We start from the raw sequence: 25990 nt of genomic DNA on the forward strand, positions 1-25990 counted from the left end.
AGAAAGCAGGAAATAAAAAAAATCCCTAATTACCTGTTATCCTACCACCTAGCAATAATTTTATTTAATTTATAGGCATATATCCTGCCTATCTTTTTTCAGTATGTTTTTATCAGGAATGCAATCTTACTATAAACATAGTTCTATAGTATGATTTTGCAGCGTAACAATATAAATAAATGTCATACTATGCCGATAAGATGACATGGTATTGAAATTTGAAAACAGAATGCCCACCTCATTTAAAGATAAAATCCACTCTGTGGGAGACACAATGGCCAAATCATCAAATACAAACTGAATCACTAATCTCTGCAATGGGGTGAATTATGTACCCCCAAATTTATATGTTGAAATTCTAACTCCATTGTGACTGTATTTGAATATAGAAGCTATAAAGAGTAATTAAGTTTAATTATGATTGTAAGAATGGGCCTTGACTCAAAATTAGTATCCTCATAAGAAAAGATAACAGAGTTCTCCATCCTCTCTCTTTCTTTCTCCCTCTCTCTTTCCACTTCTCTCTTCCTCTCCCTTTCTCACTCCACTATGTGAGGTCACAGCCAGAAAGTTGCCATTTGAAAGCCAGGAAACGAGCCTTCATCAGAAATTAGATGAGTTAGCATCTTAATGTTGAACCTCTCAGGTTCCGGAGCTGTGAGAAAATAAATTTCTGTTGTGTAAGCCACCTAGTTGGTGATATCCTGTTAGGTCATGCAAGCTGAGAAATGCCCATGTTTTCCAGTCAATTCTTGCTCCTAGACTAATTAAGAAACTATTCAACAGCCTTTCCTAAATGTGAACTATTATGTTTCAGGCACAATACTAGGTACTTCAAACATGTTACTTTGTTTTATTCTTAGAACCCCTTGAAATCATTTTATAAATACAGAAACCAGTTTGCAGAAAAGAAAACTAACTTTATCAAAGTCACACAGCTACTAAATGTAAAAGTTTGAACTTGAATCCAGGCATGTTGGCCTGCGGAGGCTATGTGCATGGCCTGACAATTCACTGCTCACTGCTTCAGAGGACAGAAGACTGCTGAAGCTAAGAGTCTCTGCTAGGAATTAATAGTGCAGGATTTATTTCCAGCATAAAAGTTTACCTAGATTACACTTTTATTGATCACCCACTATGTGCTAACTGCTGTTTATGAAAGGCCATAAATGCCAGGCTATAGAGTTTTTATTTTATCCTCTAGTCCAGAGGTCAGCTAAATTTTGTTGTTGTTGTTCTATAAAGGGTGAGACAGTGGAAATTTTAGGCTTTGTGGGGGATACGGTCTCTGTGGCAACTACTCAATTCAGCTTTCAATTCAACTACTCAAAAGCAGCCATAGGCCATAGGAAAATAAATAAGCATGCCTGTGTTCTAGTAAATTTCACGTATGAAGACAAACAGTAGGTTGAATTTGGTCATCATGCCATAGTTTAACAACTCCTGATATAACCAATAGTAAGCAAAGATGCTTGAGAGGGATTTTATGTTTTTGAAGACAGATTTGGAGGAAAGAAAAAATAAAGGCAGAGAAAGCTTAGAAGACCAAGACTCAAGTGACTTGGTATAAGGCATAAAGAGAAAGAACCAATGTTCGTCAAGTGTGAGTCTGTCAGGTTTTTAGATTATGTGTGGATTCTCTTTAGAACTCAAACTTAGAACTTCCATTTTTGAAAACTCACAAAAATAAATTATATGCCAGTTTAAGTCAATATTTAATTTCTTTCTTTCTTGGCAAAACCAGACATCTAATTATCAAGGAGTTTGAAGGTATTCAAAAGCAAATACCTCTGTAACTCTGTGTGTGTCTTTCTGCCTGTCTATCTTATAGCCCAAGGAACCACAGGAGCCAAGGAACCCCAGAATAGCTATCAAATGTCTTTATTTGTAATCGCATTACTTATTAGATCAACCAAATAGTGAGGATGTGAAAATAAGGATGATATTGAGGAGGTCATGCCTCACAAATAGCCATCACTTTAATGCAAATCTGGGTTGATGAGTTAGAATAAAACCATCCATTTAGAGGGGTTCCCTTTGTGGCACAGCAGAAATGAACCAGTCCTACTAGTATCCATGAGGATGTGTGTTCTATCCCTGGCTTCGCTCAGCAGATTAAGAATCTGGCATTGCAGTGAGCTATGGTGTGGGTTGCAGATGGGCCCAGATCGTGCATTGCTGTGGCTGTGGTATAGGCTGGCAGCTGTACCTCCAATTAGGTCCCTAGCCTGGGAACTTCCATATGCTGAGGGTGTGGCCATAAAAAGCAAAAAACAAACAAACAAACTAAAACCATTTACAGAATCTTCCTTGAAAAGAGATAGGAACTGGGCCACTTGGTCCTTTATTTCTATCCATACAATCCTCTTTTATGAAAATGTTGGCATGGCAATTTATTTGTGAAGCAGTGAGCGAGAAGGGTTGACTACACCATTTAGTAGATGAAAAGGAGAAGACTCAAGGGGATTTTAATTCATTTGGTCAAGATCACCCAATTAAATATTGCTTTATCTGGGAAAAATACAAAACATTGTGAGTTTCTATCTACATGATCTCATACCCACAAACTAGAAAATGAACAATCCTATTAATGAGCCAGTTTTTGCCTATATGATGATAAAACATTGGTTTGACTCATATCACTTTTAAATTAACCAGCCATTTAGGTAACGTGTTACAAAACAACTGGCATTCTAATCCATCCATTACTTCTTCCAATTAAATTGTGTTGCCTTATAACTCTTGGCAAAAGAGCATTCACTCATTTGTTCATGCATTGTTTACTGGCTAAACACTTAGTGAGCACCAGCTGTTTCTTGGGGCAGGGTACTTTGCTTAATAATAAAGGAAATACAGAGATGAGGGAGACTCAATCTCTGCCTGTGAAGTTTCCAATCTCAAAGGGGATATAACACAATAAAATGAATATTGATAAATAAGTGACAGAAAGGGATGTATCCTGTGCTGATCAAAAGTCAGGTGCTTAAAAACCACAGGCTTCTCACTTTGAGGAAAGAGCATTTGGTACAACTCTAATGCACCAGACTCAGGTTTAAGTACTGCCACTAACTAGCTTTTCCATTTGCTCAGCCATGGGCCTCAGTATCTCCATCTGTGAAAGGATCAGTTGCATTAAATGTTTGTTAATGCTTTTTCCTACCTGAGTTTCAATGTTTTAAGTTGGGGAAAAACATGAATCATAGTATATCTCAAAGGTTAAAGGGAACTGATGAAAATGGTAGAAATACAGATATTCTTAAAGACATAAGAATGGATCTTAATTAGTGCAGATAAACTAGGCACAAAGGGAATTGCATAAGCCAGCTACATATGTAAGAGAACATAGTGATAACAATACCTACATCTATGGGGCAAATATCTGGAAGCAGAATCTGGATGGAAGCATGCGGCTGAAAGCAGACAGAAACGTCAATGACAAGCATTTGATGTAAAACAGTAATTCTTTGGGTAGCTCCCTTTTCTGCACAAACATTGTCATGGAGAGAGGGAAAGTATGGAAATGGGAAAGGCTATCCAGTGTAGGAGTTGACATCCTGGCAGGTCAGTCCTGGGTAGTGAGAAACTGCAAAAGCACTGATGACAGAACAAAGCATCCTTGCTACCACAGCACAGGCTACTAGAAAGAGGCCCAGGGAATTCTCAGGATTCAGTCTCCATATTTGATGTATTATGTGCAGCTAGCATCACCTTATGGAAATTTCTAGGTCAACCACATGAGTGAAAAATATAAGAGTGATGAAAATCTGGAAGTTTAATTCATGACAACATCATGAGTGAGGAAAAAGCTCTTCAGTTCAACATTTGTGCTACAGAGGTCAAGTGCAATGGACAAACTCTTTTCTGAGTTAAAATTATCAAATCATTCTCATTTAGAGCAACAAAAACAGGACCTTTTTAACATGAGTTTTGGAACCTTAATAGTATGTGAGACCCTTGAATAATTGACCCCTTTCCTTGATTTCTCACTAATAATGAATTTTTTCCTAGAGCAGAAGGCAAAAGCAACAGCTTTAGAAGCTTAGGGGATCAAGTGTAAAACTAGTATCTGTGGTCTAACCTAGGCCTTAGCAGTGGGCATTGCTATGGATATAGATCTAGGCCTGGGGTCAGTTCTATGACATGGGGGATTCTGCAAAGCGTGAGTGAGCAGATAATCTTTCAAAATAACAACAACAAAAAACCTGCAACCCCTTGTTCCCTCCCTTTTGGCCTTGTCTTAGAAACACCCATAGTCTGAGCTCAGACTTCTTGTGCTCTGAAGTATCCTTAGCATCTGAGCAGAAGGAGAGGTTGAGGAGAAAACTGAAGTCATTCTCTACATGCCTGGCTCATAGGATGTGCCCAAGGGGAGCAGCATACCATCATGTTAAATGACTCAAGGGCATTTCTGAAACAATCTAGGAGGATTGCTTTGTGGGAGATTAATGACCTAATGGATCATTTTGAAGAACTGTTGGTTAATAGGATCATTACTGCACCATAGCCCATATGCCTCTCCAATTGTGGTAGTGAGAAAGAAGTCGGGAAAAAAAATGAGAGTGTGTGAATTATCATATTGTTAATTACTGAACTAAGAGTCAATAGACTGTGTGTGAAAAATGCCTAGAGCTCACCTTGTTAGATTTGCAGAATGGGTATTACTAGATAGCAGTTACAGTGGCTGAGGATAAAGAGAAGAGAGCTTTTATCTGGAGAGCAAGGTTTCATCCATTTGAAATGATGCTTCAGGTTCTTTTAGGAGGCCCTGCTGTCAGCTCTCAATGGAAGAGGTAGTTGGTGACTGGAGCTAGTTTTAGGCAGCTTTTTCCCTTTTTCAAAAATATCTACCATTTCTTGAAGGTAATAGATGAATTACCTCGCACCTGAGTATTAGCAAAGACCCTCTGCTGCTTAGGAAGAATTTTTTGTTCCACTCCCACCCACATCTTCTCAGTGCTCCCCTCTAAGCTGCAGGCTCCTTACCTTAAATAAAAAACATTCTTTAATAGAGGTCACTCCCACCACCACCACTCCCACCAGCCTTTGTAGCACCATAGGCTTGCTATCAGTGCTAGACAAAAGTGATAGGAGTGAATTCCCTAGAAGCATGCCTCAACTAGTGAAGAATACTTTCTTGAGGTAACTCTAAAGCTATAGTCTTTGCAGACGCCCAGAGTTTCTTAAGGAAGTGAGTTACAGTGAGTTGCCCACAGTTGTAACCTACATGATAATTTACTCTCTGTTGCCTTCCTTCTTTTTCTTGCCTCACTTCCTTACTCTCCTCCTGGTGTTTCCTGGGACCGACTCTCTACTGATTCTCAAATCTCTGTCTCAGTATTTGCTTCTAGAGGAATCCAAACAAAGACACTACGATAAGATGTCTTGTTACAAATCAGTCTCAAATATGTGCGCCTAAAGATTAGGAACACAAGCACATACACACTTATGATTTAAATAAAAGGCTTTCTTTTATATTTTTTTATTTTTCTAAATGTAACCAATTGTTATTTCCCCAACACATTTCTTTTTCTACTGTACAGCATGGTGACCCAGTTATACATACATGTATACATTCTTTTTTCTCATATTATCATGCTCCATTATAAGTGATTAGACATAAATACATAAAGTAAAAACAAACAAACAAATACAAAGGCTTCCATCTTGTTCTGCCCCTTGGTGCAAAATAGGAAGAAAGGGCAGGAAAAATCTATCATTTCAGGACACAACTTACATCTTACCTATCTGGTGGTCATCTGCTCATCTTCAATTAGGGGAAAAAAGGAAAAGGAGCTCAAGTCTGCACTCTCTAGATCCTTTAAAAACTGGCAACTCGAAGTTTAGTATCACTCTGGAACTTGTTAAAAGTGCAGACTTTCGGATCCCATCTGACCTACTGATAGAAACCTACATTTTGTTTAACAAGATCTTGAGACAATTCATATGCACGTTATAGTTTCGGTGTCATTGCCCTTAGACAGAGGAGGAAGAAAGTGTAGTATTTCTATCAGCAGATCTTAGCAGCTTCAATTCTCTGCTTAGGTTTGCAGTGTATTACTGCTATGTCAAACTACACAAAAAGGAGTCCGAGAATTTCACTTATATGGGGTTACCTGAGTATAGATGAGATTTTACCCTTGCCACTAGGTGTAACAAGCTGTCAGATGTAACAGTGTCCTCTAGCCAAAGACCCAAGAACACAGGTAATTGAACAAGTTGAGTTTATTACCAGTTGCCTGAAGAGAGAACACATCATGGGGAACCCTGGGGTGACTCAGTAAGAGAGTGTCAGAAAGGACTCATTAAAGAATTTGGATTTTGGTTGAGTGATTTTGGAGAGGGTCCAAGGAAGTAGGATGTTGCTGTGAACTGGGTGCTGTCAGAAAATGAGGATAATTCTATAATTGGGCACCTCAATAAATCTTATCTATGGAGAGGACAAACTGAAGTGAGACTACAGTTACAGTTGGAAAAAACCACCTAGTGAAAGTAAAACAGAAGATATGAACTTGTTTTTCATTTGCGGTTTTCAGATTCCCTATGCAACATTTTATCACCTTTAATTTGAATCTCAGGACTAAAGATGCATACCATTTGTTCAACATGGTCTTTAAACAAACTAACTACTTTCTTTAATGTTTAACACAAGAAATGGTGGTTTATTCTACAGTTTTTTAAAACTGGTTGTATTGAACTCAGTGAAAAATAATATCATTCAATCATTTATTTAAAGAAATCATTTCCTATGTAGCTACTATGTTCCACACAGTATTTTCATGTCTAATGATACATGTTGAAGAAGACAGATTATATCCCTGCTATAATAGAACATATAAATGGTGGAGAAGGACAGACAATAAATAAATCAGATAAAAATCCAAACAGTGAAAGTGCTATGAACATGATGAAACATAGTGGGATGATTTAAAAATGGAGAAGGGGGTGACTTTAGTTAGTCAGGGAAGGATCCACTGAGGACATGATGTTAGAACTGAGTCCTGAATAATGTATAAGAGCCAGACATGTACAGATTTGAGGGAAGGATCTCTGGAACAGAGATAACAGATCATGGAAACCCCTGTTTAGCATAAGATTAGTGTCAAGTAAATAGAAAGAAGTATGGCAGAGTGCAATAAATCAAGATGGGAATGGTAAAAAAAAAAAAAAAAAAAAAAAAAAAAAAAAAAAAAAAAAAACAGGCTAGAGGGTAGAGAGATAATGCCTAAAATTTTGTTTGCCATTTATGAACCTGTGAAGTTTGAGAGGCATCATAAAGAGCTGGCAGTTGGATATTGGAGCTTGGGATTTGAGGTAAGAGTTCAGAACTGAAGACATACATTTGGGGACCATCTTCTATGTTGTATGCTTTGTTGTTCAATCCTGACTTCTGCTTAGGATAGGTCTTCGAATATAAGTTATAGAAATGAGGTATAAACTATTAGGTAAAAAAGATAAGGTAATGGGAAACCATGGCTGTTGGTCTAAGCCAATATCTTGGAAATGAGGTGAAAAATTATAAGGTCTTTGAAAAAAAAATTTTTTCCAGGTAGGATTTGGAAAGGATGCCTTCCAAAATTCAACTGAGTTGAATCTGCTTATCTATCTTCAAGTAGAATGGAGAGTGGCTCAAACTAGGAGATGGAAAACACGTTTCTCAGAGGCAGCAGGAATGGGGGGAAGGGGAAGGTGGAAAACAGAGGACTTTGGGGTATTATAAGACAGGGAACTAAGGCGCACTCTTGTGCACTGACATGGAGATTAACTAAATATAGCACAAAATTTAAAGGAGGAAATACTATTTAAAGCTTAGGACAAATAGTTTTAAAGTGATAGTAGGAAACACAGCTGTCTTCAGAGTTAGTGACTTCGTTTATATGTTCTATCTTTTCTGTTTCTGGTATTTCTGCTAGTTGAGTCTTGGACTTCCTGGGCTGATACTCAAATTCTTTAATTCTAGTTCTCTTATTTTTTTGTTTTTTGGTGTTTATCTACTCTCTTATAAATTTTTCTTTAACAATCTTTTAAATTAGATATTAATCACATATTTAACTTTTTAAAGTTTCACATATAAACAAGAAGCTTTAAACAATTGATTATATTTAGGTTTATAGTGATATACTATTGTGTATATTTTTACCATATGAATATTTTTTAAAAGATAAAGATAGCTACAAGTGCCTATAGTGAGGAATAGATACAAAAATCCTACTTTTTGTTCAAAAAGTTTCACTTTTAGGAAATAACAAAGAAATAACCAGAACTACAGATAGGGTTTTATACAAGGATACTCAGTATGACCTTATTCATTCAACATACTCATTAAATGATTTTTTTCTTTTTGCCTACTAAGTTTCAAGTTCTAATTTAAGCTGGCATTGCCAAATATTTAAAAAATTTTTCCATTCTCATGAATATTACATTCCTGTCTTAGTTAAAGTAAGTAAAACTATGGAAAGAGCCTTAATTTCCTAAAACATAGGAATGGTTAGATAAATTATACCCATGTGATTAAATGCTGAGTAGCTATTAAAAATAAAGTTTATCTACATATTAATTTAGAGAATTCACTGAGAACTCCAGTGCCTAGCATATAGTTTTCCATATGACAATATCTTATACACAAATGAATATTCTTAAATATTAATTTTGTTCTGTTTTCTTCAGGTGATTAGGATATAATGATATTAATTTTTCAGTTGTATATTCTACATTTTTAAAATGTTTATCACTACCAAGTATTATGTCCATTTATTACCTGGTAATAACTGTATATTAACAAATGTCAACAGTATCACTTACTATTAAGAAATAGCACCCATTTTTAAACTATTAATAATAAATGCTTCTTCTAGTGATAAACTAAAAGTTTAATATTAACTTGGAAAAACACTGGTATTGACAATGAATTGGAAAAAACTTACTGAAGCATTCAAGTCACTTTTTCTTTGTGTACTTACCAGAGATCTTTCTTCAAAGATGAATAATTTATATTTATAATTTGTATTTTAATATTTATTTTTTCTTAAAGACTCTTACCTCATTTCAAGATGAAAACCTGGAAGCATTTTCATTTTTCACCCTTACAACCCTTTAGATTAAATATAGGGAAAATATTTAAATTTCTGCTATTTCACATAAAATTTATTACATAATTCTTTATTATTAGATTCTTGAAATTATAAGAAAACACAGTAACTTAAATACGATAGGTTTAATAACACTGAAATAATTTAATTTTTTAATTTTTAAATTATAGTTGATTTACAATGTTCTGTCAATTTCTGCTATACAGCAAAATGACCCAGTCATACATACATGTATATACTTTCTTTTTAAAAATATTTTTATTAAAGTATAGTTGATTCACAATGTTCAATAATCTCAATTTTAAAAATGACTGCTAACATAAATTAAGGTCTTAGCATATTTTAGATTTGTGTTTTATGTATGGATTATTATCATTAATCCTTAAGGAAATCTATTAGGCAGGAGCAATGATAGTTCCCCAGTCTACAGATGGAAAAAGAACAGTGGTTTTTAATATCTGCAGCTAACCATTGGTAGAACCCAGATTCAAATCAAGATCTGTCTTGCTCCAGAGCCAATGATTGTAATTATGCTTTTTTACATATATGAGGTTATTCAGAGTCCAGACTTTTGAGGTTGTTAACCTTGGATGGTAAAAGAGAGTAAGATATTTCCAGAGAAGGAAAGGCATAAACCTCTCCTCACCCCACCTTTTTACCTACAAGTGTTCTTTAGGTACCCAAACTGACTGAGACTGTAGGATATGTCAAGACCCTAAGGCCATTGCTGGATCTGCAGCTCCAGTATCATAGTGTGTAGAAGATTGCCACTGCACACCCTAACCAGGGGTTGCCATGCCATCAACTCCACAATCCCTGCCAACTTGAGGCACTTTAGGACCTAGAAAACTCATTATCATTGGGCCCAAGAATATGCATTTAGTAGCCAGCTCAAGAAAAGGGAAGAGACAAGGCTGATTAAGTTGAAGCATCAGGAAGTAAGCAATCCCCTCCAGCAGGGAGTCAAGAAGTGGACATAGCCCCAAGGATGGCACACAATGTTTATTTTTATTTATTTATTCCCCAGTTTTTTTTGTGTAAGAATTTATGGAATATAATATATAAGTATATATACACACATACATATTCATGCACACATGCTTAGCATGCACACACACACACACACACACACACACACACACAGTAACAAGATTATAGAAATTAGATGCAAGTCAGGGTAAATCAAAAAATCATTTTAATCTATAAAATTCACAATGATTATTAAAAATACTGTCTAGTGTAGGTGAGGGCATAGAGAAAATGCATCAGGAGCATTTTTCAATAGTCGGATAGAATCTAAGGGGTCCTTCTCCAGTGTATTGATGGAATGTACGCCATTCATTACCTTGTTACTGTTGGTTCAAAACTTTGGAAGTTCTCAGGGTGAAATCTGAAACTGGACTCCATACAGAGGGCAAGGATAAACTGAAGGAAGAGGAGACCATTCCAGATTGGTAGGTGGCAGATTTAATAAGCAAGAAAACTTACATAGAAGGCTTGTCTTGGGCAGCTGCAGAATGAGTAGATCTCTGCACCCAGCTGCCTGAATCATAAAGGTTTACACTGAGGCCTTAATTGAGTTTAGTCACATGTACCATCTAGATGATCTCAATACCACAGTGCTCTCTTGAGGCTACATCCTTGGCAATCGCTGGGATATTTGTTTTCTTGTTATCAATTTATATGTGTTATTAGTCTAATAGGCATTAACATTTTCTCTATCACATGTTTGTTTTAAACATGTTTTATTATTTATAATTAGACCATCATCTTTGCTTTTTTTGGTGTGTTTTTAGAGGCAATATGTCTTAATATGCTTTGATGTATTTATATAGCCAAATATGTCTATTTTATACCTTTGCTTATTTTCAGTTTTTATTTGCCTGGTATCTCTTCAACTACCTCATTTATTGCATTATGTCTTTTTTATTACATTGTTTCTTATAAACAACATATACCTAGTTTTTTGTTTTAACTGCAGTTTCCATCTTTTAGTATCATTTATTTCTTTAAATAAGGAAATATCCCAATAGAAAAATATATAATATTAAAATACAGTTCATGGAGGAGTACATCTAAATGATTGTTAAATACTAAAAATGTGTGATTAATCATCCCTAGTAGCAAGAAATTTTAAAAAAAATTTTAAATGAGCTATATACATTTTACATCCATCACATTGATAAGCTTTGAAAGTCGTCTTAATCCCAAATGTTGGTAAGCATGAGAGGGTAAAGCTATATACAAATATTTAGTATTACTAAATCTTACTTTCTGCTGAGATGGTTTAGTACTACTGGTGTCAGATGATAATGAAATTTTCTCTAGAAATGTATTTTCTATCAGAGAAATCTATGTGTCTATTTATCTATCAATTCATCAACACTTCCATCTATTTATCTGCTTAGAACTGTTTGCTTTTCATCCTCTTCTATCATAGGCACTCTCTTCTGATTCATTGTCAATGAGATGGTATATTCTCTCATACATCATCTTCACACAAGTAAGTGGAGATACATTCTCAATTCCTGCAGCTCTGCAGAAATTGTTCCTCCTCTGTAGTGGGTGATGCACTATAGGTGAATTAACCTATACTTTCAGGTGTCTATGGTTGTAACTCCATTAGCTTCCTGATGATGGGAAATTTAATGTCAGTCTGAATTATTTATTTGCCAAGCAACTTTTTCTTTCCATTTGCAGTTTGTAAAATGCTCTCTTTAGAATCCAGGGATTTTATCATGATATTTCTGATCTTTCCTTCTCAGTCCTGCATGTAACTTGCTAAGCCCCTTCAATTTACAGACTCTAATCTGACTTCAAAATAGGACATTTTTTCCTACTGCTTGTGAAATTAAATATTTTCTCCTTCCCCACCTATTCCTTTTTTTTCCTCTAGAACTAATTTCATTTAAATTTTAGGATTCCTGATTTTATTGTATCTTATGATTTCTGTCACTATTTCCATTTCTTTATTTTGACACATTTCTTTCACTTAATCTTTAAGACCACTCATTTAATTCCTAACAGTGATTATTTTCTCTTTAAAATTATCTATTAACTTTTCAGTTCAAACACGAACTTTCTCAATACTTTAAAAATTTCCTTATTTATTTCTTGAAGTGCTCATTAATCTCCTCTAGCAGTACTTAGCTAAGAACCAGAATGACTATGGGTTTTTAAAAAAAATTTAAAAATCAATGCAGTTTGAGTCCAGCTGCTAATCTGTTAGTCATGATAGTATCACCAGTGAAGGGAGTTGAAGCTATCATTGTATCTATAGGTTTCTAAAACTTTACTGTTCAATATGTTTTCTGGGAATCTTGTTGCAATCCTGGTTTTGATCCAATAGATCTGGGTTGAGCCCAAGATTCTGCATTTTTATTAAATAGCCAGGTGATACCACTGTTGCTGGGGGGCATGGACCACACTATCCTTAGCAAGGGACTAGCATCTACCAGCAACAGTTTGTCAGTCCCAAATGTGGAAGCAGCATCACAAAAACTTTTTTTCTATTTGCAGCCTCCTCATGTGCAAAAGTTAGCATTTTCCAGACCTTGCTGTTAGAAAAGGATCTGTACCACACATTTGGTCTCCCTGTTGGACGGAGGAGACAAAGTGGTTTTGCCAGGAACAGTCATCTTTCCTCCTGGGGATTTGTGAATCTCTGTACAGCAAATTCTCTTTCTAAATTTCACAGAATTTTGCTAAACACTTCATATTTCTTCACTGTTGGTCTCTAGAAGGCATCAAGGAAATATCCTCCATTTCTTTACATCTGCTTTCAGAAGAACCAAGGCTTTGCTCTTACCCTCCAAGCCCCCTGTCAGCTGGTTCAATAGCTTCTTGGGAGAGTAGTTTTTTATTGATTTAGACTTGGGGGACATTTTCAAATTGTATCTTCACATGCAAAAACAAAACAAAACAAAACAAAACCTTCTACTACACATTTAAGCCTGGAAGTGGTTTTCATGATAATAAGGAAGATATACATATTTTAAATGTTTGATATCTGTGAATCTGATCTAGGCTTCTATAAAGAGCCTAGATCTTAAGCAGAAAAAAGAAGGGAAAGATCACATAAAATTATGTTATTAAACTGGGAGGGCGAAGAGCTAGTAGTACTCTGTCATGGGAGACTCCTTTTGACATTCCGCTAAAGAAAGTCAAAATGCTGTTTTATACCTCGAGGTCCTGAATAACTAAAAAGAAAAGAGAAAAACTAAAAGTAACTGAAAATTATAGAGCACGCCAAATCACTCTATTCTCTAGCCCCTCTTTCTTCTGTGAGAGGATCTTGCCATTGTTGGGCATATGGGTAAATCAGGTAAATGAAAATAATTTACATCGAGTTTTACCTTTCATATCCTCCAGGGAGTGTGGCGTCATCTTGGCATCTTTCCCCTGTACCACAAAAGAGGAAATCAAACATATATCCTGTGCCAAAGCCAGCAGTCTCACTTTAAGTCTCTTCATTCCTGGAGATGTCCAGATATACCATCTAAGATATTTTCTCTTTTTTTCCCCAAACTTTGTAACTATATTTTTATATTTATAATAACTGGTTAAACCAACAGTGATGCACTTTCCATAGAAACCGTTTCTACCCTGTTTTAATACGGTTGGTCTGCATAGAGTACAAGGGAACAGAGCAGCTGCAGGCAGAATAAACGGGACCGCTATGAAAAGGTAAAGGTCTCCCTGAGGAAAGAGCTGTGCCTTTAACAGTGTGACCTAATGGAAGAGCTCGAGACATAAAAATGCAGCCTTCCCAAGGCATGAAGCTTTCATTTTTCTGTAACTGCTTCGGTGAGAAAACTCCCAGAGAGACTGTAAAAGAGCAGTGGTGTTGTCATTATCATTCCTGTGTAAAGGAAAAACCTTTTATGTCTAAAGATTTTTTTCTATTTCATAAGATATCTCTGTTTGAAAACTTTTAAATACGACTTCAGGACTCTGCTTCTAACCGGTACACCAACTCTAATGCAGTAAATACTCAATTTCAGCTACTCAATGCAGGTCTACTTAAATTACTTTCTGATAAAAGTTCAAAAGATCATCTATTTACAGCCTTGATACCACCTCTGGGATGCTGTGGCACATGTATGAACCAATAGCAGTGCAGTAAAATGTCATGAACCTATGTAGATAATAAACCCTGCACTGTGAGAGCTCCTGTGTTAAGCTATATTTCATCTGCTACACTGGGGATATCATCTTAAGACTATAGATCTAGAAGAGACCTCTAGAGACAGATTTATACATGTCTCTCCAAATATCTCAATACCATTCAAGACTGAAGTTTGTTTTCTCCATAAACGTATTCCAAGACAGAGATTCCAATTTTCAAGTTTTTAAATCATCTACCTTACAAGAAGGATGTCTATTTATCTACCTAAATCTCTTTTAATAATATTAAAAAATAAATAAAACTGTAGGGCTTTGATTTTTGAGGGGAACAGGGACATAAAATTAGGAAACTTGAGTCCTGCAAAGAGTGAGCAGAATTAGAACTCTGTCTTCTGACTACTAATTCAAAATTCTTTTCAGTATATTATACTGCCTCAAAAGTGAATGAAAATCTACTGCATGTAATAGTATTTTATTTTTTTTTTTTGTCTTTTTTGTCCTTTTTAGGGCCACACTCGTGGCATATGGAGGTTCCTAGGCTAAGGGTCTAATTGGAGCTGTAGCCACCAGCCTATGCTGGAGCCACAACAATGCCAGATCCGAGCTGTGTCTGCCACCTACACCACAACTCACAGCAATGTCGGATCCTTAACTCACTGAGCGAGGCCAGGGATGGAACCTCATGGTTCCTAGTCGGATTCATTTCCGCTGCACCACGACAAGAACTCTCAATAATAGTATTTTAAAATACTATCTACCATTACTATTCACAATGAATTTGTCTTTTAATTTTTATATCCTTTTTTCTGTCACCTTATAGGCACAATATTAAGAAAGGACGAAACAGGAATATGTAAAATCAACACAGACCTTTTTAAAGGGGAGTGGCAATTGGTTAAAAAATTCTCATGAGTTAAGAGAAAATTGTTTAATCCAGACTATTTTACTCACAGGAAAAAGGAGAGATTGAACTAGGTGATTTCTAAGACTCCTTCCATTTTAACATTATTTGAGTCAATTCAGTTTTGCTTTATAAGAATTTTCCTAATCCTTTTACACCACGAAAACATCCAAGGCTTCATAATTTGTACCTTTACCAAAGAAGACTGATGTGGACTTTACAATCTAGTGAAGTGATATTCATAGAAAAAGTCCCTTGGAGTTCCAGTTGTGGCTGAGCAGGTTACAAACTTGACTAGTAGCCATGAGGATGTGGGTTGAATCTCTGGCCTCAGTGGGTGAAGGATCAGGCTTTGCTGTGAGCCGTGGTGTAGGTAGGAGATGCAGCTCGGATACCGTGTTACTTTGGCTGTCATGTAGGCTGGCATCTGCAGCGCCAATCTGACCCCTAGCTTGGAAACTTCCATATGCCACAGGTGCAGCCCCTATGGGGGAAAGAAAAAAAAAAAAAGATTGTCCTGAACCTAGACTGTGTTTTATTAATGTTACAGAAGTGGAGTTTGCAGTTATGATTTTTATACTTTATGTTTTCCAGTTCTTTTTTGATATCCTAAAAAAAGCTGTGAAAAATCAAGGTTAATCCATCAGCGATCAGTATGACAATCATCTGCCAATTACAATTCTTCTTTATACTTCAAAGTTCTTCTCCCACGCTCAGAAATACACTGTAATTTCAATGACGTACTCTTTATAAACCAAACACAGAAATGAATGGATTTTGGTGAATGAATAGGAATTGGTCTTCATAGAGTAAGAGGCTCTCAAATTGCACATTCTTATGATAATCTGCACTGAATGAAGATTACTGTGGGTTTCTTGCATTGGGATTTCTTCCTCCTAATGTAACTAAGAATGGCATGCTGTCTCATCCCTGTGGTACATAAACAATGTCATAATCTTCACAACCTCCTTCCATTTTCTTTACTCCACTCAAGGCTTCAGCTTCACTTCAGCTCATTCAATCCCCATGCTACCAACAGATGGCCCAATTTTATAATGCTCCTATAGTAGAGTCCTTAATTATAATTTCCTCAACTTTCTTTCCCACCTGAAAATCTCTATCATCACTCATGCTATGCTCTGCATTACATGGAGGAAATCACCAGGGCTTAGCAGTCAGACAGATCTGCCCAGGTCCTTTACTTGTGCAAGTTATACCTCTCATCTTCAGTTTCCTTAAACTGAGAATGATACTTCCTTCACAGGGTATTATTAGATGCCAAGATAGATAAAGTATTCCTCTCTACATAAGTATGCTTAGTAGATTGGCTCTTGTTTGCACATAACATGTGCTCAGTAAATGGCTATTGGTCTTCTCATCTCTGAAAAAATTGTCCTTTCCTCCTTAGCAAGACTAATTTTGTCTAGCTTCTCTAGGTTATCACATGTCCTCTACTCCTGCTCAGCTTTGTAATCATTAAAACAAACTTCCTCCTGGGTTTACAAATATGTTTGGATATACCCTTGTTAGTGTACAGCTCTATGAGTCTTGGCAGATGTGTATAGTCATGTAACTACCATAATAGTAAAAACTAAGAAAGTTGAATTAACTCCCCAAATTCTTCTGTGTCTTCTTTTATCCCCCAGCTCCTGGCAATCCTTAGTCTGTTTTCTGTCCCTGTAGTTTTGCCTTTGCAAATATGTCACATGAATGGAATTATACAATATGTAGCCTTTTCAGCCTAACTTCTTTCATTAGGTATAATGAGTTTGAGATTCATCCATTTTGTTACATATGTCAGTCATTTGTTCCTTTTAAGAGTATTCCAGGGTGGAGACAGACACTATAGAGTGTTTTCCAGCTGTGTGTGTTACCCTTATTGAGCTGAAGGGCATTTGAGTTTTTTCCAGTTTTTTGACAATTATAAATAAACCCAAGCTGACTTTAAATCGCTTTTTGTTTCAAATTAGTTTTCATTTTTTATATTTAACTACTTAAGTTTGAAAAGCAGTTGTCTCCATTGGGTATATATACTACATCTTCCTAATCCAATCATCCATCAGTGGATATTTGGGTTGATTCCATGTCTTGGCTATTGTGAATAGTGCTGCAGTGAACATGCGGGTGCATGTGTCTTTTCTAAGGAGAGTTTTGTCTGGATATATGCCCAAGAGTGCGACTGCTGGGTCATATGGTAGTTCTATGTATAGTTTTCTAAGATACCACCATACTGTAATGTGAGAAAAAAGAATGTATACATGTAAATGTAACTGGGTCACCATGCTATACAGTAGAAAAAAATATATATATAAATAAATGATAAAAATGCAGTTCTCTTCTATTCCTACAAATTGTTTAATTTATAGAATCCATTATGAATTTATGAATTTCATTTCTGCTCACCAAGTGGAAATTTCTATATGAACTAACCTTCTTGTAATATTTTGCCGGACTCAGACTATGTCAGCCAAAGCTTCCTGCCATCATTCTGTTTGTTATTCTTTTCCCCAAGACAAAAATTCATTAGATATCTAACCAGTCATCCACATTGTTGTAAGTAATAGTTTTATAAGTTTTGCTACTGCAGAGCATGGAGAAATAGTCTAACTTCCAGTAGTAATTTTCTTCCCACCTGCCTCCCAGTCTCCATGCAATGCAAGAAATTTTTTTTTCTGGGGGGGGAGGTGTTTATTACAATATCTTTAAAATTCTAGATACATTAAGCAGTTTATGCTGTGGTAGCAAACCCACCAAATATCTAGTAACTTAATATAAAAAAAAATTTACCTTGCCCTTGTGCTTTCTGGCTAATGCAGACAGGTAGGGGGTGTCCTGGTCATGGTGCCACTCAAAGAGCAAGTCTGATGGAGACGCTCTCTCCATATGCCCTTCATCATTCATCACTGCAACAGCAGGGAAGGAAGTGGCAAATTATATGCAGATTGATTGCACAAAATGGACACATGTTACTTCCACCAAGAAGTGATACCTGCTACTTATGCTTACTGCTTACATCTCTTTGCCAAAACAAGTCACAAAGCTACTTCAAAGATGGTGAGAAAATAACAGTCCTACCACGTGGTCCATAAAAGAGATCTCAAAGTCTATGAAGGACACTACTAATGGCTACAATAGTATTTAATTTCCCTCCAAGCATTTAGTCAATTTCTCTAACACCTGTTTACTAACGATTACATCCTCTACCCAGCAATTTAAAATGCCATCTTTATTATCCACTAAAATCTTATATGTAATAAATCTGTTATTAGACTCTATTCCATTACCTTTTGCTACTTCCTACCTCTAACCATACTCTAGTACCATGACCATATAAAACCTTTTCATAGTGGTAGGGCAGGACCTTCTTTACTTTTCTATTTCAGAACTTTCATGGCCTGTCCTCATGTATTTATTCTTTATAAGACTTATTTTATCAATCTTAAATATATGAATAAAAATAATCCAACAATAAAGAATACATATAAGCATGAATGTCCCTCTTCAATCCCTTTTTCCATTCTCATTCTCCTGTTAAGAAGTAACCTTTAATCTATATTCTACCAGTTCTAATATACACATACATGCATATTTTTGTAGATTTACAATATATTGGTATGCTAGATTAATATTATTTTGTATAATTGGATCATACAATACATATTATTCTACTGCTTTTTTATAAGTTAATTTGGAAATTAGGTGGACAGGGAACATGATATTAAAACTTTGAAATGTGTTAATATTTGTTTTATGGTTCAGCACATAATTTATCTTGTGCATTTTCCATGTACTATTGAAAGAAATATATATTTTGCAGTTGTTGGATATGGTGTTTTATAAATGTTACTTAGATCATGTTGATTGATAATGTTGTTCAAATCTTCTATGATGATCTGTACTGATATTTTGTCTACTTATTCTACCAATTACTGAGAGAAGTATTAAAATCTCTTACGTTGAGGATATATCTATTTCTCCCTTTAATGATGGCCATTTTTGCTTCATGTGTTTTAAAATATTATTGTGTATTCACTTTAGGATTTTTATATCTTTTTGATGAATGGACCCTTTCGTGATTATAAAATGACCCTCTTTATGTCTGATGATGCTTCTTGTCTTGAAATCAGTATTATCTAACACTGATATAGCATTGCAGCTCATACGCTTAGTGTTTGTCTGATTTATTTCCATCTTTTTATGTTCAAACTGTCTTTGTCACTACACAGTGGATATTTTGTAGGGAGTAAGTAGTTGGAGTTTGCTTTTTTATGCATTCTATAAACTTTGAATTATTGATGTAATTGAGGTGAAATCTATTATCATCCTATTTGCTTTCTATTTGCTATTTGTTTCTTTGTTCTTCCTTTTCTATCTTCTTTTGGGTTAATAAAATCTTAATATCTCATACTATCTCTTCTCTTGGCTGTTTAGTTAATAGAGCTTTGTGGAGTTTTTATTTTTGGGTTTTGGCCTGTTTTCTCTTGGGGTTACAATGTGCATCCTTAATTAATCACAGTCTTCTTGAATTAGAATTATGCCACTTTGCATATCATGTAAGAAACAGTGGTAAGATTTAATTCGCACTGCTCCTATCCTTTGCAATACTGTGTCACTTTTTTACCTCTACATGTGTTATAAACTTCAAAATATACTGTTTTTGCTTTTCTTTTGGTAGTCTATGACTTGTAAAATTTAAGAAACCAAATAAGTTAATGTTTTATATTTACCTCTGTATGTAATAACTCCAGTATTCTCTCCTCTTTCCTATATATTTGAATTCCCATGTGGTATCAATTTCCTCAGCCTGAAGATATTCCTTTAGCATTTCTGTGGCAAATTCTGCTGGCAAAAAGTTCTCTCAGCCTCCTTTTATCTGAAAATGTATTATTTTTCTTTCATTTTCAAAATATATTTTTGTTGAATCTAAAATTCTAGGTGAGACTTCTACTTACAGCCATGATGGTATAAAAGGATCTAGTAACCTCTTACTGTTAACTAGAAAGTGGAAAAAATTATTGCAAACAACTATTTTCAGATAGTGGGCAATAAGTAGCACAGGTATGTGATCCCAAAGAAAGGAAAACAAATGAAGTGTGTCTCTATCATGGTTTGGCCTCCAGGAAATTATTCCCAGATTTTGGTATTGGGAAGGCAAACTCACAAAGATTCCAACAGCCTCACTGAACTGAGGAGACAAATCAGAGAGTAGTACAGTTAGAATTTTCAGAATTCAGAATCAGGAGATAAACAGAGAATGAGTTTTGTCAATCTGCACGGGGTCTCCTTCCTCCAAGGTTTGAACTCCCTCCAGTTTCTGTCTGATTTTGGTTGCCTTTAAACAATCTTGTTGAAAATATAATGTTTTCCCCAGAAGATATCATTGCTATTAGCAGGAAGATGTGAGTCTGATACTCCTTTATTTATAGAAGACAGAACTCCTCTGATTTTTTTTTCTCCTATGTCTTAGAGATCTTCTGCATCAATGTCACATATTACATCTGATTCTTTTTAGAGTTGGCTCAGTGTTCCATATTAGAAACATAGCAGGATATATTTAACCATTTTTACTGACAGACAATTAAGTTACTTATAGGATTTTGCTATTAGAAAGAATGTTATGATAAAACAGCCTTACAAATATGTTTTTCTCTTGTTCTAAAATTTTTATAATTAGAATTGCAAAAGTGAGATTGCTGTATCAAAGGCGCAAAACATTTAAAAATTTTAGAGGTACTTACAAAGATACTTTATCAAATTAAATTTTACAATATATATATTTCTGATTTCATTTACTCCTCAAGAACATGTTTAGAATAACTTATCGAATTCTACTTTTAGAAACTATTAGAATTTTAACTTAGATTATAATTTTCTTCTTTTATTTATTCATATGTTTTATATTTATTTTAATTTTCTTTTATATTTTTGACCCATTAGAATTTTTGTTGGTGGTAATATTGTTGGTGGTTGGTCCTACTGTTAGTAAACTTGGTTTTGTATTTCCAATAAAAATTGATAAACCCCTAATTAAAGAAAGTTTGAAAAACAAAAAAAGAGAGAATATTTCTCAGTTAGGAAAAAAGTATTAATTTATTTTTTTCTTAGGACATTTTATTCCAATCATTTTTATGCATAGGCTTTGATTTTAAACAATTTGATCATATTGTATGTAAAATATAAGATACTTTTCTTCTAAGCATTATATGAAGAGAATTTTCTTCATTAAATACTCAGATTCTTTTCAATTTTGGTTATTTTAAATAACACTGAAGTGATTTTGTTCAGTCCTTTTGTAATAGTTTCCCAGAAGTGAAGCTAATTGATAGATATTTAATAAATATTGTTAAATTACTTTCTAAAATGTTCCAGTAGTTTACATTCACATTTATTAAATTTCCATTTCATTACACCCTTGACAATGGTTTTTTAATTTATAATAACTTCATAAATAAAAGATTTTTCATTTTTTCTGTTTACAGTCGTTTCATTACTTGTAAGTTTGGACATTGTTTTATAGGCTTATTAATCAGTTAATTTTCTTCTATTGAAAATTACTATTTTTTTCAATTATTTACTTTTGGTCCTCACCAATACTACCTTCACCTACTAATATTCTGATCGCTGTCCCTCATTTATTAAGGGTTTTGCTAAATCACTCAGACTTGCTTAAGTTCCGCAAGTACTCTGATTATCTACCAATATCCATCTAATACCTTTATTTCTCATTTTATTGACTTTCTCACTTCCAATGACTTCGCTCCCACTTCACATTTGCCACTCTCTCCTGTCTCCCTCATCCCTGCAAGTGCTAAAGTCATAAATTCGTATTTTCCTCTGACCTTAACCTCACTCATCCTTCTAGCTCTCCTACTTCATTATTACCATAATACTTGTCCTCCTCTAATTGCCAAGTACTTAAGAATCATCAACATTCTCTCTCTCCATCAAATGTGTCTGTAATCTGTGTAAAACATCCCTTATCCTCTTTAACTTCATGAAATAGTCAAAATCATTCTTTATATTTGGCTCATTCATCTTCTATTATATTTATTCTTTAAAAATTCAACCCAGCTCAAGTCACCTGTCTTCCTCCTCTCTGACCAAACTTTCCTTATGGACACTGCTAATGATTGGCCCCATTACAAATTTAATATCTTTTGCCTCAACTGGGCCTTCAGGGCTTCTCAGGAATCTAGCGTATTTCCTCTGGTTGCTCCTACTTTTCCTAATTGTCAACAATTACTACCATAAACTTTCTTCTTTCTTCAAACTACCAGCATACCTCCTCTATGTCACTTTCAAAACATAAACTCAACTGTTATTTCATAGAGAACAGTAACCAAATCTTTGTCAACTTTCTGTCATTCTACTTCTATTTTACACTTTCTTCCTCCTTCCCTGACATAATTAGAAATAGATTCCTTCTCCTAAAATTAATAGCCTCTAATCTTGCTTTTCTGCCTTGTCTGCTGCATCAGTCACTCTAGCTCTCTCCTGTGTCTTCAACATTTATAGCAATCAAAGTTGTCAGTTTTCTCTCACATTAGAGACAGAGGAAAGGAAGTAAAGAATAAGAGGGAGTTAGGGAGCTCAGGAGGAAGAAAGAGAAACTTCATCCAGGACTACACGAGCTAATATACCTGGCAGATAGAGGGTTATAATAAACATTTGTGGAATAAATGTTGAAGAGCATTAAGTTTCAGTGTGATAAACCTTGATTGATGAGCTTCATGGTATCAAGGAAAAAAACTGTACCATTCTTCTAGAACTGTAGGCATAACCAAATTATGCCTTTAAAGACATACCTGACCTATCTATCTATTTTGGAACAGCAAAGATTACACACAAACATGAAAGTAAAGTAGTATGCACTTGAATATTTAAAAAATGGAATTAGTTTTTAAAAGTTTAGCTTTTTCAGCAGAAATAGAAATGTTTATAAAGGAACAGAGAACTCCTTGGATTATTCTAAAGAATTCTAACATATAAATTAGTTTTACTTTATTACCTTATAAACATTTGTGTATATTTTTATTTTATTTTGTTCAGGTTTCTTTGGTTTAGGTTAGAAAGATTGTGTATTTCACCAACCTTAGAGTCTTAAATTGGCGGGCAACATTAAGGATAGTGATTTGCATCAAAAAATAGTCATTGGTGTACATCAAAATAGCATTTCTCCTGTAAATCTATTTATCTTACCTGATTCCTTGATCTGTCAATTATTTGCAAGTTCAAGAATTTTATTCTTAAATTCTTTGTGTCTCAAAGTGAATTAATACATTTTTTATTAATTCTAATATTAAAAGCAAGAACTATAAGATCACTATATACATGAATTCTTGTGACTTGTTACTACCTTTGTGAATAGATTCTTCAAAAAATTTCAAATATATACTGAAACCTGAAATTCATTGTTTCATGCACCAGATGTCACTGTTTCTCCATGCTAGTAAAATGAATCAACAAATTTTGGCAGTTAAAAAACCCAACTTACCCTATATTTCTATTCCTAAGTCTATATCCAACATAGATATGTAAGTGTATAAACCAAAATATGACCAAAAATATTCATAGTTGTAATATGCATAATATTTAAAACTAGAAATTACCCAAGGGACAATCAAAAGTAGAAAGGATAATTTCACAGGGGGTGTGTACACACAGTGGAATACTATACAGCAATAAGAATAAAATATTTGCAACCACACACAACAAATCTAAAAAACACGTTCAGTGGAAGAAGTCTGATAAAAAGAGTATAGTGTATAAGTCTGCATATTTTACAAGGTCAAAAACGTGCAAAACTAATTTATGATTTCAAAGTCAGATTAGTTGTTAACCTTGAGGGGAGATTGTCACTGGAAGAAGCCAAGAAGGGACTCCTGGGTGCTAGTAATATCCCGCCTCTTGACCTGGATGGTGGTTATACAGGTTTATTCAATTTATGAAAATTCATTGAGCTATAATTGTATGATTTAGACAAGTTATGTATGTTATACTTTATTTAAAAGTTAAATTAATATATGAAAAATTAATTGAGACTTGGTTAATAAAACCTCTGAAGATTTAATCACAATACAATCCAAATTTAATGATTAAATATGTTGAGTAAAATGCAAGAATTCCTGAGCTTTTCCCTTTAGTTGATTCCAGATCCTAACATATTTTAGTTTGACTCCCATAGTTGCTCCTGATATTGTTCAAGAGAAATCTCTTAATCATGCCTTCCCATTTCATCCTGCTATGAGCACCTTTCATTGATCAGCTCTATTCTCCATTATCTCAAGCACTTCCTTTCTACTGACACTTTTCTCATAGAAAAAAGACCTGTTTATGGACATTTGGGTTGCTTCCATGTCTTGGCTATTGTGAATTGTGCTACATTGAACATGCAGGTGCATGTGTCTTTTTTAAGGAAACTTTGTCTGGATATATGCCCAAGAGTGGGACTGCTGTGTCATATGGTACTTCTATATATAGTTTTCTAAGGTAAATCCATACTGTTCTCCATAGTGGTTAGACCAGCTTTCGTTCCCACCCTTTTCTCCACACCCCATCCAGCACTTGTTATTTGTGCATTTATTAATGATGGCCACTCTGACTGGTGTGAGGTGGTATCTCATGGTAGTTTTTATTTGCATTTGTCTAATAATCAGGGATGTTGAGCATTTTTTCATGTGCTTGGCCATCTGTGTATCTTCCTTGGAGAAATGTCTATTCAGATCTTTTTCCCATTTCTCCATTGGTTTATTGGCTTTTTTGCTGCTGAGTTATATAAGTTGCTTGTATATTTTAGAGATTAAGCCCTGTCAGTTGCATCATTTGAAATCAACAGATGATTGGATTGGGAAGATGTGGTATATATACACAATGGAATACCACTCAGCCATAAAAAAGAACAAAATAATGCCATTTGCAGCAACATGGATGGAACTAGAGACTCTCATACTGAGTGAAGTAAGTCAGAAAGAGAAAGACAAATACCATATGATATCACTTATATCCGGAATCTAATATACGGCACAAATGAACCTTTCCGCAAAAAAAGAAAATCATGGACTTTGGAATAAACTTATGATTGTTGAGGGGGAGGGGAAGGGAGTGGGATGGATTGGGAGCTTGGGGTTAATAGATAAAAACTATTGCTTTTGGAATGGATTAGCAATGAGATCCAGCTGTGTAGCACTGGGAACAATGTCTAGTCACTTGTGATGGAGCATGATAGTGGGAGAAAAAAGAATGTATATGTGTATGTGTAACTGGGTCACCATGCTGTACAGTAGAAAAAAAAATTGTATTGGGGAAATTACAATTAAAAAATTAAATAAAAACAAAATAAACCTGTTTAAGTTTCTTCTATCTTTGAAAACAAACAAACAAAAAATGCTCTCTTGTTCTCACTTCCCTCTAGTTAGTATGTTATTGTCAGAGTAGAACAATTCTTCTTTCCTACCCTCTTATGTTCAGTGTTAGGAGACCTGCAAATTACACTGACAAAAGACTGATTAATAAAAGATATTTTTTTCTTATTTTCACGACCAGGCTTCTGTATCTCCATCTTTGTCACCCAAGCATACCTCCTATGGCAATACCAAATCCATGAAAATTGTTCTCCCTGAGGTCAAAAGTAGCCTCCACATTGCAATTAGCTTTAGTAATATTCCCTAAAGTATTTTACACTATTGATAACTATTTTGGGGGTACAGCTAAACTATTAACTGAAAAATCACAAATTGTTACCTAAAGTGTAACGGGAAAAAAATTTCGTTCTATGTAATAAATTTAGCAACATCATTGGATATTATTTTCTTTAGGCAAAAATTCCTAGCCTCTCAGATATCTGTTGCCATCCCAGAAACCTCTCCTAGATGACTAT

The 25990-nt window shown here is 34.8% G+C and overlaps 1 long non-coding RNA gene across 2 annotated transcripts in view; it reads right to left on the reverse strand.

Moving 5' to 3' along the window:
• LOC146397604 (uncharacterized) overlaps window positions 1–25990 on the reverse strand; it is a 155256-nt gene that overhangs the window by 107413 nt on the left and 21853 nt on the right. The window contains exons 2-4 of one of the 2 annotated variants that reach the window (XR_014824375.1): window positions 17902–18017; window positions 13442–13487; window positions 10262–10511 (exon numbers count right to left, since the gene is read on the reverse strand). This is a non-coding gene — a long non-coding RNA (uncharacterized LOC146397604). Of the gene's footprint in view, window positions 1–10261; window positions 10512–13441; window positions 13488–17901; window positions 18018–25990 lie in introns of those variants that run through there. The other variant, XR_014824376.1, reaches the window with a different exon arrangement.

This window comes from Sus scrofa, chromosome 13 (assembly GCF_054392235.1).
Source record: "Sus scrofa isolate SSC_HxYL_T2T_F1_AM1 chromosome 13, Sscrofa_HxYL_maternal_Yorkshire_Landrace_v2.0, whole genome shotgun sequence".
In the NCBI taxonomy this organism is placed as follows: domain Eukaryota; kingdom Metazoa; phylum Chordata; class Mammalia; order Artiodactyla; family Suidae; genus Sus; species Sus scrofa.